We start from the raw sequence: 13,240 nt of genomic DNA on the forward strand, positions 1-13,240 counted from the left end.
AAATAGCTACAATCATATTTTGACATTTAGTTTGCATAAGTGATATTTTTCAGTAATGACAATCTATTAATTATATAATTACAACGACACAATGATGATATAACAATAATACAATGAAAATATAATGATAACATAAAAAATAAATATCGATCATTTTTGCAATAAAATGTCAAAATATGTTTGTAGCCAGTTGCCCATCATATTTTTATGATCAGACTTTTTTTGCAAACACGTGTCAAGTATTTATTTAATTTTTATAGTACTGTTCGATTCATTTTTTTTTTCTTTCAGTACAAGTGATATTTCACAATAATTAATAATAAATGGGAGGATTTGAATCACATTGGAGCGAGTTGAAGATGAAAGCACCAACCATCATAGCAATCTACTACTTTCAAAATTATCGGAATTAGTGTCAGACTCATTGATTTGGTTCTGCACTTAAGAAAATTGGGAATACAATTAGCAAATGGTGAGAAATATGCTGCTTCTAAGCCCGATTGAACAGAAAGAAGGTGTTGCTTCTAGTTGTAGGCTAATGCTTGCCTATATTTTGTTGTTTTTATCAGCGTAATGAATCAAAGACATAGCCATAGTATTAGTAATTTAATTAACGCAGTAATTCCACCGTAACACCTATGGAACCAAAACAAAACGAATAAAAACAAAATAAAATAAAGGGAATTGTTATTAGCACTTTTAAAATTTCATTTGGCATTCTAAACTTTCTATAATTATAAAAAAAATATATATATTTATAAGGAGTGTAAAGTGAAATTTTTAATGTACTAATAATAGTTCTTAAAATAAAATGTGTAAACTACTATTTGGACCATTGCAATGGGCACGTGTGGGACTGATTGTCCATTATGTTCATGAACCGACCACGCTGCTACACAAGTCAAGGCCGGAAAGCTGGAGAAAATTGACTATTTGCTCCACGAAACGTGTTGGAGACTTGGGACTTTTTTTTTCTTTTCTTTTTTTAACATCGGTATCTTTATATTAAGGGAAGAGGAACTTAGAGTTAAGTTCGGTGCCCAAATTTTGACTTCATACCCAAACATCACTAATTTACGGGGCGGTATAATTGGTTTTTAAAGTTCAATTCTTGAGAAAAATTAAAATTTAATTAGAGTTTAGTGTTCAAATTACATATTGAGCGTAGTCCTTTAATGTGTATTTTAATTTAAATTTATATTATATTTTTGCTGTAATGTTTAATGAGTATTTTACCAAATAACTCTTCGTTTAATTTAAAATTTATTATTTACACATTTTAATTCATTAATTTGGCTTAACTTTCTCAAATGATTTTCTTATAAATTACCTAAATGAGAAGAAATAGTGACACATTATAATAAATGAAAACTAATAAAAAATGCATCAAAACTTTGAATTTTAATAAAAAATAACCTTATAGCTTTATTTAATGATAAAGACAAAAGAAAAAAAAAAACAAAAAAAACATAACTAAAGCGTGTGCAAAGAACACGCCAACCAATCCTTCGCAATTTTAAAATGTCTACCTAATAAAGGATCATGAAAATATTTTTTTCATGACTAAATATTGAAATAAGCACCCAAGTGTGGATATAGTTCATATGAAGCAGTTACAAAATTTAAATCTTCATCCCACATAAGTGCAGAAATTGTTAAAGCAATTAGCCGACGAGAGGTGTGGAGCAAAAAATAATCAAGAAATTATGAATGCGACACGTAGATTTTAGGGGTGAAAAAGACAAAATTACCGCTAAGGCACATCGTGACTCCTACTCACATGCAACGTACAACAACGGCTCAATCGAGGTCAAATGTGATGAAAATGACATTCTTTTAAACCTTCTCATCACTCCTCATCAAATCCTCATCCACAAGGTAACTTCGAATTATTCTTTTCAAATTGGGATTAATTATCAAAATTAATTGACTAATTATCTACTTAATTGATTAATTGCCCAAATTAATTGCAAGATATTATTTCACATAATATCTTGCAATCAATCCCACAAATCAACCAAATGTGGTCGGTCCCTATTCTCCTAATAGAGCCGACCACACCCCTATATATAGCCACTCATTATCTCCAAAACCTAACTCCAATTCTCTTCTAAAATTCTTTAAATTTCTATAAACCAAGGTTCTAAAAAACGTTAGGCGCTAGTCGGTTGGCGGGGTCTAGGCAAGCACCTAGGCGGATTTAGGTAAATTTCGTGTATATCTTGTAAATAAGTGCATATTGACACTTACAAAAAATTAAACTTGTATGAAATTTGACACACCCCGACCGAGATCAGGGCATGTTGGCCGTCAAGTGAGAGTGACGTAACCATGTGCACAATGCGGAAGCTAAGAATAATAATAAAAGTACGAATAAATAAAAACTAAGCTATACACTGAGTAGATAACATACATGTGCAAGCGTAAATGTGAAAAATAATATTCAGAGCACAAGAGACCTAGTGTAGTCCAGAGGAACAAACACTAACGAAACACATCCAGAGGTGGTCCTACACTGGTGATAGTCTGTCAGATATGCCGTGAATTCCTCGTGAGCCACCAAAATAGCAATCCAAACTAGAACCTGGAAGGGCGCAAAACAGAAAGTGTGAGTGGGCAAAAACAAAGCTTTTCAAAATCATTTCATTATCAAAAGTTCTAACCCCTCACCGTAACATCTGTATAATTTCCCAGAAAAATATAATATACACATATAGAAAACATGCTCAGAAAATATGCCATGTCGAATGCCTCTACATAAAATGTAAGAAAACCAGGTAATGTCAATCAATGCAATGTAATCTGTCAGCCGGAATCACCTAATGTGACCTGTACGGCTGAATCTAGAGCTCAAATCTCCAACTCACTAACTATACCTACACAAGAGTCGGAACCACCTAAAGTGGTCTGTACGACAGGACTAGGTGTAAATAAGTACGCTCAAGTGCTACGATCACATAATGACTGGGCGAATAATCGCGGGTCACCTACGAGTCGGAACCACCTATAGTGGTCTTTACGACAGGACTATGCACCTAACTTGGATCCAAGATGAACGTGTGGTGGGGGAGGTGAACATCACGTTAAGGACTGTGCCCTACTCTGGGCGGGAGCACTAACACCGGGGGTGCATGTTATGAGCTCTTTATGCATCTCATATCACTACTAATCACAAACATAAAACATAAATTACCTAGCACTTACCTGTGCGTTCGCAGCACCAAACATACATATATTCAACTATTAATGCATCATTAAAAAGGCAAACGCAATGCATGGCATTTAAAACATATAAACGTTTCATTTCATTTTCTGGGAAATTCACAAGTATATAGGTATATACGGAAAACCAAAAGCCCACTCACTGGTATGTAGAAGGGTCGTAACCCCCTTGCCTCGAATGACTGCGTTCATCCTCGAGATAAGTCTCACCTATATGCGAAACAACTATAAAAACGTTAATTTAACGCACATAACCAAAACTAGGTAATAACTTCTTATACAATGCTTAAATGGGGTGCATGAATACACCAACGTGATCTACTCAACATCACGAACATCTCCATATTTTTAAAATAATTTTCTGACGTCACACGCGCCCCCACGCACCTGCCAAGGCAAGGCCACATGCGCCGCCCACACGCAGGCATGTGCCAGGCACACTGACGACGTCAGTTAACGTCGTCAGGAATATTCTATTAAAACTAACAGATTCCGTTAAAGTTAACCTAACGCCGTTAGGAATATTCCGTCCAAACTGACGAAATATTCCGTCGTCTTCTCTGGCCAACCTTCGACGCTGTCGCCGTCGCCGGAAAACTGGAAAAACTTCAAACCTTCGTTTCTCACTCGTTTTTCACCCAAATTTCATGAAATTGGTACCAAAATGAAGCTTACAACTAGAGGAACAAAACCTTACCACTTTCAAGCACTAAAACCAACAGAATCTAGCCCGAAAAACTTCACCAAATTCGGCCAAACCTGCAACTCACGATCCCGACGTCCAAAACCTTCAAACGAACCACCCCGAGCTTCCTAAAGACCTTACCAAACTTCTTACAACCCTGATATTCCAAAAAACACAAGATTTTATGTGTGCATGAACAATGATCAAATCGGGGATCACGAGTTCGATGTGAAAACAAGGGTTTCCTTACCTAAAATGGGTATGGTTGAACTCGTATGAACCTCACGAACACAAAGGTATAGTTTTCTTCCTTGATCCATAACGTTTTCAAATGATTTGGTTATTGTCAAGGCAGAGGATGAGATACAGGACAAGGCAGAGGATGAGAATGAGTGTGGGTGTATGTGTGTAGTCCAAAAGTAGCCAACCAAAACCCCAAAACAACCACACAACGAAACAAACACACCAGGGGTAAAATCGTCATTTTACCCATACGGTACGAATAATCCGGGACGAGTTATCCCAACCTACCCACCTTAAAAAATTTCATCCCGAAATTCATAACAACCACTCACACCAACCACTAGCGATCAAAGAACAACCAAGGATACAAATCTCTCATCCGATCTTTAGTCTCCTAAGTAGCCTCCTTTGCTGAATGATTCCTCCACAAAACTTTCACTAAATTCACAGTCTTGTTCCTTAGAACATTTTCCTTCCTATCTAGAATCGTAATTGGTTCCTCATCATAAGTCAAATCCGGATTAATTTCTAAGGGTTGAAGAAGTATCACATGTGACGGATCCGCAAGATAATGACAAAGCATGGATACATGAAAAACATTATGCACTTTAGCTAGCTCAGAAGGCAACTCAAGCCTGTAAGCCACTTCACTGACTCGCTCGGTGATCATTTACGGTCCGATATACCTAGGACTCAGCTTACCTTTCTTTCCAAACCGCACAACACCTCTCCACGGTGACAGCTTCAGAAACACCCAATCGTTAACCTCATACACTCTGTCCGTAGCATGCCAGTCTGCTAAGCTCTTTTGTCAATCCTAGGCCGCCTTCAGGTTAGACTTGATTACCTGAACATTTTGAGTAGTCTCCTCAACAATATCTGGACCCACCAAAACTCTTTCTTCGACCTTTAACCAACATAAGGGTGTACGACAAGATTTACCATAAAGTGCCTTAAATGGTGCCATGCTGATACTCGAATGAAAGCTGTTGTTGTAGGCAAATTCCATTAAATCCAACCGCTTATGCCAAGCATCACCAAACTGCAACACCGAAGATCTCAACATGTCCTCCAACGTCTGAATAGTTCTCTCTGACTGTTCGTCTGTCTGAGGATGATATGTCGTACTATAAAGTAATCTCGTACCCAAAGCTTCCTGAAAAACCACCCAAAATTTAGAAGTAAATCTTGGGTCATGATCCGAGACAATACTCACTAGAACACCATGGTACTTCACAATCTTCGAGATGAACAACTCAGCTAATCGACCCAAAGAATGTTTTTCCCTCACTGGAATAAAATGCGCTGACTTAGTAAGACGATCAACAATCACCCAAATGCCGTCAAAACCATTATGTGTACGCGGGAGCTTGTACACAAAATCTATAGTAATGTTTTCCCATTTCCACTCTGGAACGGAAAGCGGCTACAACAACCCAAACGGCTTCTTCCTCTCAGCTTTAACTTGTTGGCAAACGGCACACTTACACACATACTGAGCTATCTCCCTCTTCATACCCGGCCAATAATAAAATGGTCGAATGGTATGATACATTTTAGTAGCTCCTGGATGCATAGCATAAGCTGAGATATGTTCTTCATTAAGAATTGCTTTATTTAAATCCAAATTATTAGGCACAAACATCCTACTCTCCTACATAAACATGTCATCCGATTCACGAACTCTGAGGTCCTTCCTTTTCCCCTGATTCCTAGCTTGAATTATTTCTTGAGTTTCTTCATCAGCCATCTGGGCTTCAAGCACACGATCAATTAAAATTGGCCTAACTTGAAAATTAGCAAATAAGGCCACCTCTTGATCTTCTGCCTCTAACCCCACTCCAGATGATCTTAAGTCTGCCAGAAGAGGAACACGACTAGCATACAACGCATTAATACGGCCCTGAGATTTCCTGCTAAGTGCATCGGCTACCACATTCGCACGACCAGGGTGGTAATTAATCGTGCAATCATAATCACTAAGCAGTTCCAACCACCTCCGCTGACGAAGATTAAGATCCCTCTGCATGAAAAGATATTGAAGACTCTTATGATCCGTAAAGATCTTGCATTTCTCTCTATAAAGATAATGTCTCCACAGCTTCAACGCAAAGATAATGGCTGCTAATTCCAAATCATGCGTAGGGTAATTCAATTCATGAGGCTTTAATTGTCGTGAAGCATAAGCAATCACCCTACCATGTTGCATCAACACACATCCCAGACCATTTAAGGAAGCATCACTATAGACCTCGAAATCACCATTATCGTCCGGGAGTGCCAAAACAGGTGCATGAGTGAGACAATACTTCAACTTTTGGGTCTTACCATTCTTTTGGGTCTTTAACCTGGCCCAGTAATTAATTGGATCATTAAGTCGGTCCGAATTCAACAAATGTGATTGCTAATTGAAGACTCAAAATCCAAGTCTACTATTCTCACTTGGGCTTTACTCATTACGTTAGGCCTGATGTTATATGGGCTTAGGGTAAATCATGATCAAACATAGGATAAATTACATTTTGCATTTTTAACTTTAGGTTGCATAACAAACTTGTACTTCATTTTTCGAAATGTTTTTATCATAAATGATCCTTGAAATTCACACACCCCAATCAAGATAGTCCTTGAAATTGAAAATCAATCAATATAGTTCCTAAAAATGGGTGCCGCAAATCAATGTGGTCATTCCATTACTATTCTATCAAAAAATCTGTTATATGCTGATGCGGCACCATATAGATTAAAGGGAACTTTAAAGAAAAACTCTCGGTACTGTTCATTTTAACGAAAAACCACATTTTTACACTAAAAGGTCAATCTTGGTACTATTCATTTTATCTTTTATTTTGTCCTTATCGTTAAAACTCAAAGTTTTTAAGTTATTTTCATTAGTTTTCCTTAGATTTTAAAAATGCTTAGATAATAAAAAACAATTTTTATTTTAATATAATTAAAAACGAAAAAACAAGAAGCTGAACAGAGTGCGGTAACAAAACCCACATAAGAACTTTGACCAGAAAATTAAAAAAAAAAAAAAAAAAAAAAAAACAACACATAAACCAATTAATTAATTTTAATCCCATAGTTACCACTACGAAAAACCCTTATCCTGCTCCAGCTTCACCATTGTTGGAGCCTGCAATCTATTCTCCACATCAATGCTCCTCCCGCCGCTCTTCCCCTGCTACAAATAAACCATCCCGTCGAGCTGATTGTTCGACCCGTTTCTCATCCCCTCTGGTTTTTCCCATCCAAAATCCACCTCATAGACCTGGAATCTCGGTCAGCTCCTCACCGCCATGCAGTTCACTTCCGCGTCCTTCAAGTCGAAAAGCTTCTGCGAGCTCTTCCACTTCGTGTTCCTCTGATCAATCGTTTCGCGTTGTGCCCCTTGATTCCCTTCTGGATGATTGATTCTTTCGCGTTTTTAATTATATTAAAATAAAAATTGTTTTCTATTATTTTAATATTTTTAATCTATATGGAAAATATTTAATTATATTTGTGGACTCAATTATGAACCATGTCACCACATAACAGATTTTTTGACGGAATGGTAACGGAATGACCACATTGATTGCCGACACCCATTTTCAGGGACTACATTGATTGATTTTCAATTTTTAGGACCATCTTGATGGGGTGGGTTAATTTCAGTGACAATTTGTGATAAAAACCTTTTTTTGAATATCGCAATGTCATACATTAACTTTCAAATTCGTTATAATATCAGACCTCTGTTAGTCAATGCATTTAATTTAACCGTTAAAAAATGATGTGTCAAATGTGGATCCCACAATTTTGCTAATGTGATGTCAAATTTGTGTCATGTGGACAACCAACCAATTAAAATTATGTAATATTATGAAAATAAAATACAATTTTTAAATTAAATTCAAAAGACCACCACGACGATTTTACCCACCACCAATCACCAGACCATCACCATTTGTCGCATGCCTGAAAGCCATCAATGTCGCCGCACCATCATACCCAGATCGCATTTTCTTGAAACAACAGCATCCCGGCCCAACGCCATACATGTTTCACCACCGCAGGGAATCATGGAACTTGTTGCTGCCCTGCCATACCATTTTCAAAATTTCATATAATTTTAATTTGTTGTGTGTCCTTATGGCACAGATTTGATCTCACATTACTTAAAATGTGGGATCCACAGTTGACACATCATCATTTAACAATCAAATTAACGAATTGACTAACTGAGGTCTGATATTGCAACGAAGTCGTAAATTGATGAATGATATTGTAATGTTTAAAATGGGAGGTATGAGTTTGTTATTTGATCTAAAGTTGAGGTGGTAAAATCTAATTTACTCTCAAACATAACTCAAGATTCCCAATGGTGTGTCTAAGGTGCGGACGAAGCGTGCCAACAATCCGTGGGGACAAGGATCTAACGGTTGAAAATAGACGAGCTCACGAGTAGAACCAGGTCGTTATGACCTGGTGCATTTAGAAAATTTTAATATTTTTTATTCAATTGGCATGTTTTTGTCTGACGGAGGGAAACAAGGGGCAAGCGAGAAATAGGGGTTGAACGTTGCGCGCGTTGAAGGGGGAAAAAGAGGGAAAAAGGCAGACATAGGGTGTTGGAGTTTGGAATGGATTTGTGGTGGATCGAAGCTGGGTTATGGTTGTGACCCGGTAATTCCATAACTTCTTTTTTTTTTTTTTTGTTCACTGGGTGTACTTGTGACGGCGAGGGAAGGGTAGATTAGGATTTTCTCCATCGGGAAAGAGGGACAGAGAGAGGGAAATGTTGAAGGCTGTGTGCGCGCTCGATTTATAAAGGATTGAGGGACAGAGAGAGGGAAAGTTCACAGATCTCAAATTAGTATTTGTTTTTTTGGTGGGCTCACCGACTCTTACTTGTTCCTATAAATTTAAGCAACATGTGATAATTTAAAAAAAAAAAAAAAAAGAATGTTTCATTTTAAGGTTTAATAATTATATTCAATCTTAGATAAAATACAAGTTGTTTTGAAGTTGGTTGATGTCTTTACATCATTATATCATATATCACGGTCAATATTTACTAATTAATTCGTTACCAAAATATGGGAACGAAAGAAATTTCTACAAAATTTAGAAATTAAGGTCATGAATTACCGATGTAATATCCAAATAAAAATTAGAAATTAGAAAAAGGTCTAATGAAGCTACGTTTGATCGTAGAACACGACAGGCACGTTAGGTCAACATTTTGTTTAAATGCTTTGCTTGGATTATAATTTCATGCAGAAATACGTTCTTTGACTTGCAGGAATGGTGATGGAATGGAACGTCCCACCTTCATTTGTTGTTTGGGGCCTTTTCTCCGATCATCGCTGACACCAATGATATTGGGGCCTTTTCCGAAATGGTGATGTATTATAATTTCTAGAATATGCTTCGGAGAGTCCTGACATACTAAGAGACTGATAGACAAGCCCATTACATATCGAAGTAATCTTCGCATGTAGTGTGACAATTGACTTGGACCATTTGTAATGAATTGGGCCCGATGACATTTTAATTGTGAGCTTCTAGGGCTTTTGTAGAGAATGTGGACCGTTGATCAATTAGGATTTGACTACCAACCTGCATATTTTGTCAAGTGAAAAGTAGTCATATTTGATAAGTTATACACGTGGTTTGCTCCCATTGATCATGATATTTTATATTCCTACGGACGGAGGTTACGAAGACATTTGTCGACCAATCGAAGCATATTGCTGGCTCAAAATGGCGTAGGCTCATTCCGCTGGCCATTGACTCATCGTGGGCATTTAGGAAGTGGTGATTGGATGACCTCGATGGGTAGCAGTTGTTCCTCGTAATAGTTGTTTAGGAGATTGGTCGAGTTTGCTTCTAAGTTGTCGTCTTGCGATGGCTCTTCATGCATGGCCTGCTGTTGGTGTTTGGGAGGTGCTCCGCGAGATTCAAGCCTTGAGTGTATGTTGCCTTGCCAACTTAGCCTGGTCCTAGAACACTCTAGGTGAAAAAAGAAACTTCATCATGGTCTAGGTAAGGAGTTTCAGCGGCCTTAGCCTAGAATGAATGTTAGCCCCAGGACCCAAGCATAAATGCACACTTGTGGCCGGCTGATAGGGCTTACTACTAGTGGCAGGCCATTTTCCAGCTCGTTGATGGTGAGCTGATCAGCTAACTTAAGCTAACTGCCTTGGCTAAATTTAGGTAATCTACCGACTCGTCTAAGGAGTAGGTCGATCAAGGTAATCTTCCTATTAATCTTCTTCGAAAGTTAGGCCACTTGTGAGTAGATGTCCTCCGACTGGTCAGTTGTGCCCGAGAGTCGAAAATCTTGGTGCCTTTGATCCTCGTGTCCTTGTTAAGTCATAAGGCCTAGAGGCAGTTGACATCGCGAGGTTTGCCAGCATAATCAATCAATTAATAAGTGTTTGATGGTTAGCCAGAACGAGCGAAGTGCGGCGTTGGCTAGGGTTTCCTCTTATTTGGAGTGTGGTGCAGCGCCACACTTAGGAGTACATCGGTGGTGGGTGTCACAACGCAGTTCAAGCCGTCATTTCTCTTGCAGTGGAGACAGCTCGAGAGCCGTCGTTCTTTATGGTGTGGCGTGCGGTCGATGGTGATGGCGCGATGAGACCTGAGGGTTGGGTTGTGGGGAGTAATTTTCACACGTTGATGTATGGCGCCGAATTCTTCGGTGGTGTTATTGCTAGTGTTGCCGCAACTTTGGTGTTCCTACTTGACGATCTTCGTGTTTTCACCATTCTTGAATTGAAAAAGAAATTGGGGAAGAAAGTTTTGTCTTTAGGATTTTACTTTTGTTCAATTGAATGAGCAATCATGAGTGTTTTTCAAGAACTCTCAATGAAATCACTAATTTGTGGGAGCAAATTTTCACTGTGGATTGAATTGACGAAAACTTACGCACAAAGAAAAAAAAGAACACTAGTACGCTGTTAGCCGAAAGGCCTTTGAGGCCTAAGTCAGAAAAACTGTAGACTGTTAATGCTCGAAATTGAGATATTAAAAAACACCAGTATGGTCAGCCCTTGGTGTGCACGGGACAATGATATAAGGTAATGGAAAAGATTTTAAGTGATTCACCCTTAAAACTAGGCGACATTAACTATGATGCTCGGTAATAGTGTAATCCTTTTCTTTCTTTTTTCGTCCGACCCTTATAAGAGGTACTTGTTCTTCTTTATATAGGCATTTGGTGAGCCAGAAAGTCTTGACACTTGATTATTCCACTGTCCTTGCATTAAATGGTTTGAACACACAAACCTTACCTACCAATTATTCCTCCACTATCTAAGGAACATGTGGAAGTGAAGTGACATTGGCTCAAATTTAGTTGCAATGTTTCTTGGTCCAACTTGTGTCGAGTGCCTTGCTCAGCCCTGAGGTGTCGAGGGAAACTATCTCGAGCGATTAGAAAGTACCTTTCTTGCTTGATACTCAGCTTATTTGCTGATAGTTAATCCCGACCAGTAAGCGGTCGTTTAGAGTGGTCATGCATCTTTCATTTGGTTTTATTGGGATGACTTATAAGCCCACGTGACTTAGGGCTGGTTTGGTATTGTTGTGCTTTGAAAAAAAGTTGATTCTGCTGTGCTGTGAGAATAAGCGGCTGTGAAATAAAGCAGCAGAGTGTTTGGTAAACTTTTTTGTAAAAGTACTTTTGAAAAAAAAAAAAAAACACTATTATAGTGTTTGGTAAACTTTTATGTAAAACAGATGTGAAAAAAAACCGATTTTTCAAAGCTGGGTTTTGCAGCTTCTTGTTTTTAGCTTTTTTTCACCCAAAACTGTGAAAAAAAGTTGAAGCTGAATGTTTACCAAACACAAAAACAGCTCCCAGCTTTTTTTTATACCAGCTTTTTTCAGAATCACCTCAGTACCAAACCAGGTCTTAGTCTTCTTTTCCTTCTTTAGGCATTTTCCAAGCCTTTATCATTTTAAGGGTCTAAAATGACTCTACGTTAACATAGAAAGTAATAGTATGGTGAGAGTTCTTGATTACTGGAATAAAGTGGCTGATCTTGGCTATTTATAGAAAGATGGTGCTATCTATACACTCTTTTTTACCATTCACACAAACTCTGTTAATTTCTGTCATTTGATCATTTTTCAATTTGAAGGTCGAAAATTAATAAGGGTGTGTGAAAGATAAAAAAAAAAGGTGTGTGGATAACACCACCTTTTATTAAAAAAACTGAGGAGTTAACCCTAGCTCCAGGTTCGTTGAACCTGTTAGCAGAGTGTTACGTGATCTACACACCGATGGAGGAATATTTCTCTAAGATTCCTGCAATACACTTCAGAGAGTCTTGCCATGCTAAAAGACCAATACACAAGCACATTACATATGAGGGTAATTTGTGCAGGTTGTCCAGTAATCGGTTACCGGTTAGGATTTTACTAACGGTCTACACATTTGGTCAAGGGCAGAGTTGTCATATTTGATAAGTTACGTGGCGTACTCCTATTGGTCGAGATATTTTATGTTTCCATAGGGACAATTACCAAGATTTTAATAGCTAAAGACTTCATAGTATAATATTTTAGCATTATAAATTTTTTGTGTTGAATAATACTTAGTTCCTTATAACAAGTCGGTCCATGATTTTTTTGCCATGGCTAGATCCCAAATCCAATTCAACATTCACCTTCACCCATTTCTTCAAGCCATGGATGATTGAGCCTTGGTAGCAACCATGTCGATTGTAACCTCAAGTCCAAATCCATGGCAATTACCATTCAGAATGGATGAAGAGTAGCATAACCATAGCAACCTATTCTAATTTATTCTCATTGATTGAATAATTGGTGAATAGTAACTACCATGACAATTACTATTCACAACGGGTGGAGAGTGGTAAAAGGAAGCCAAGACTGTTTACTATTTAAATCAATAGTAACTACCCCAAGTCCACTTTTAGACCCAAATCCAGCGAATGGCTGAAAATGCTCTCAAGGTTTTAAAGGAAGTACTCCTCAAAACACTTCGGCCCTGTTTGGCACACCGTATAAGGCACCAGATAGTACTAATAATACGGAGTACGGTGTTTGATGTCCGTTTGGATTAAATAG

Source organism: Pyrus communis, chromosome 1 (genome assembly GCF_963583255.1).
Source record: "Pyrus communis chromosome 1, drPyrComm1.1, whole genome shotgun sequence".
In the NCBI taxonomy this organism is placed as follows: Eukaryota; Viridiplantae; Streptophyta; class Magnoliopsida; order Rosales; family Rosaceae; genus Pyrus; species Pyrus communis.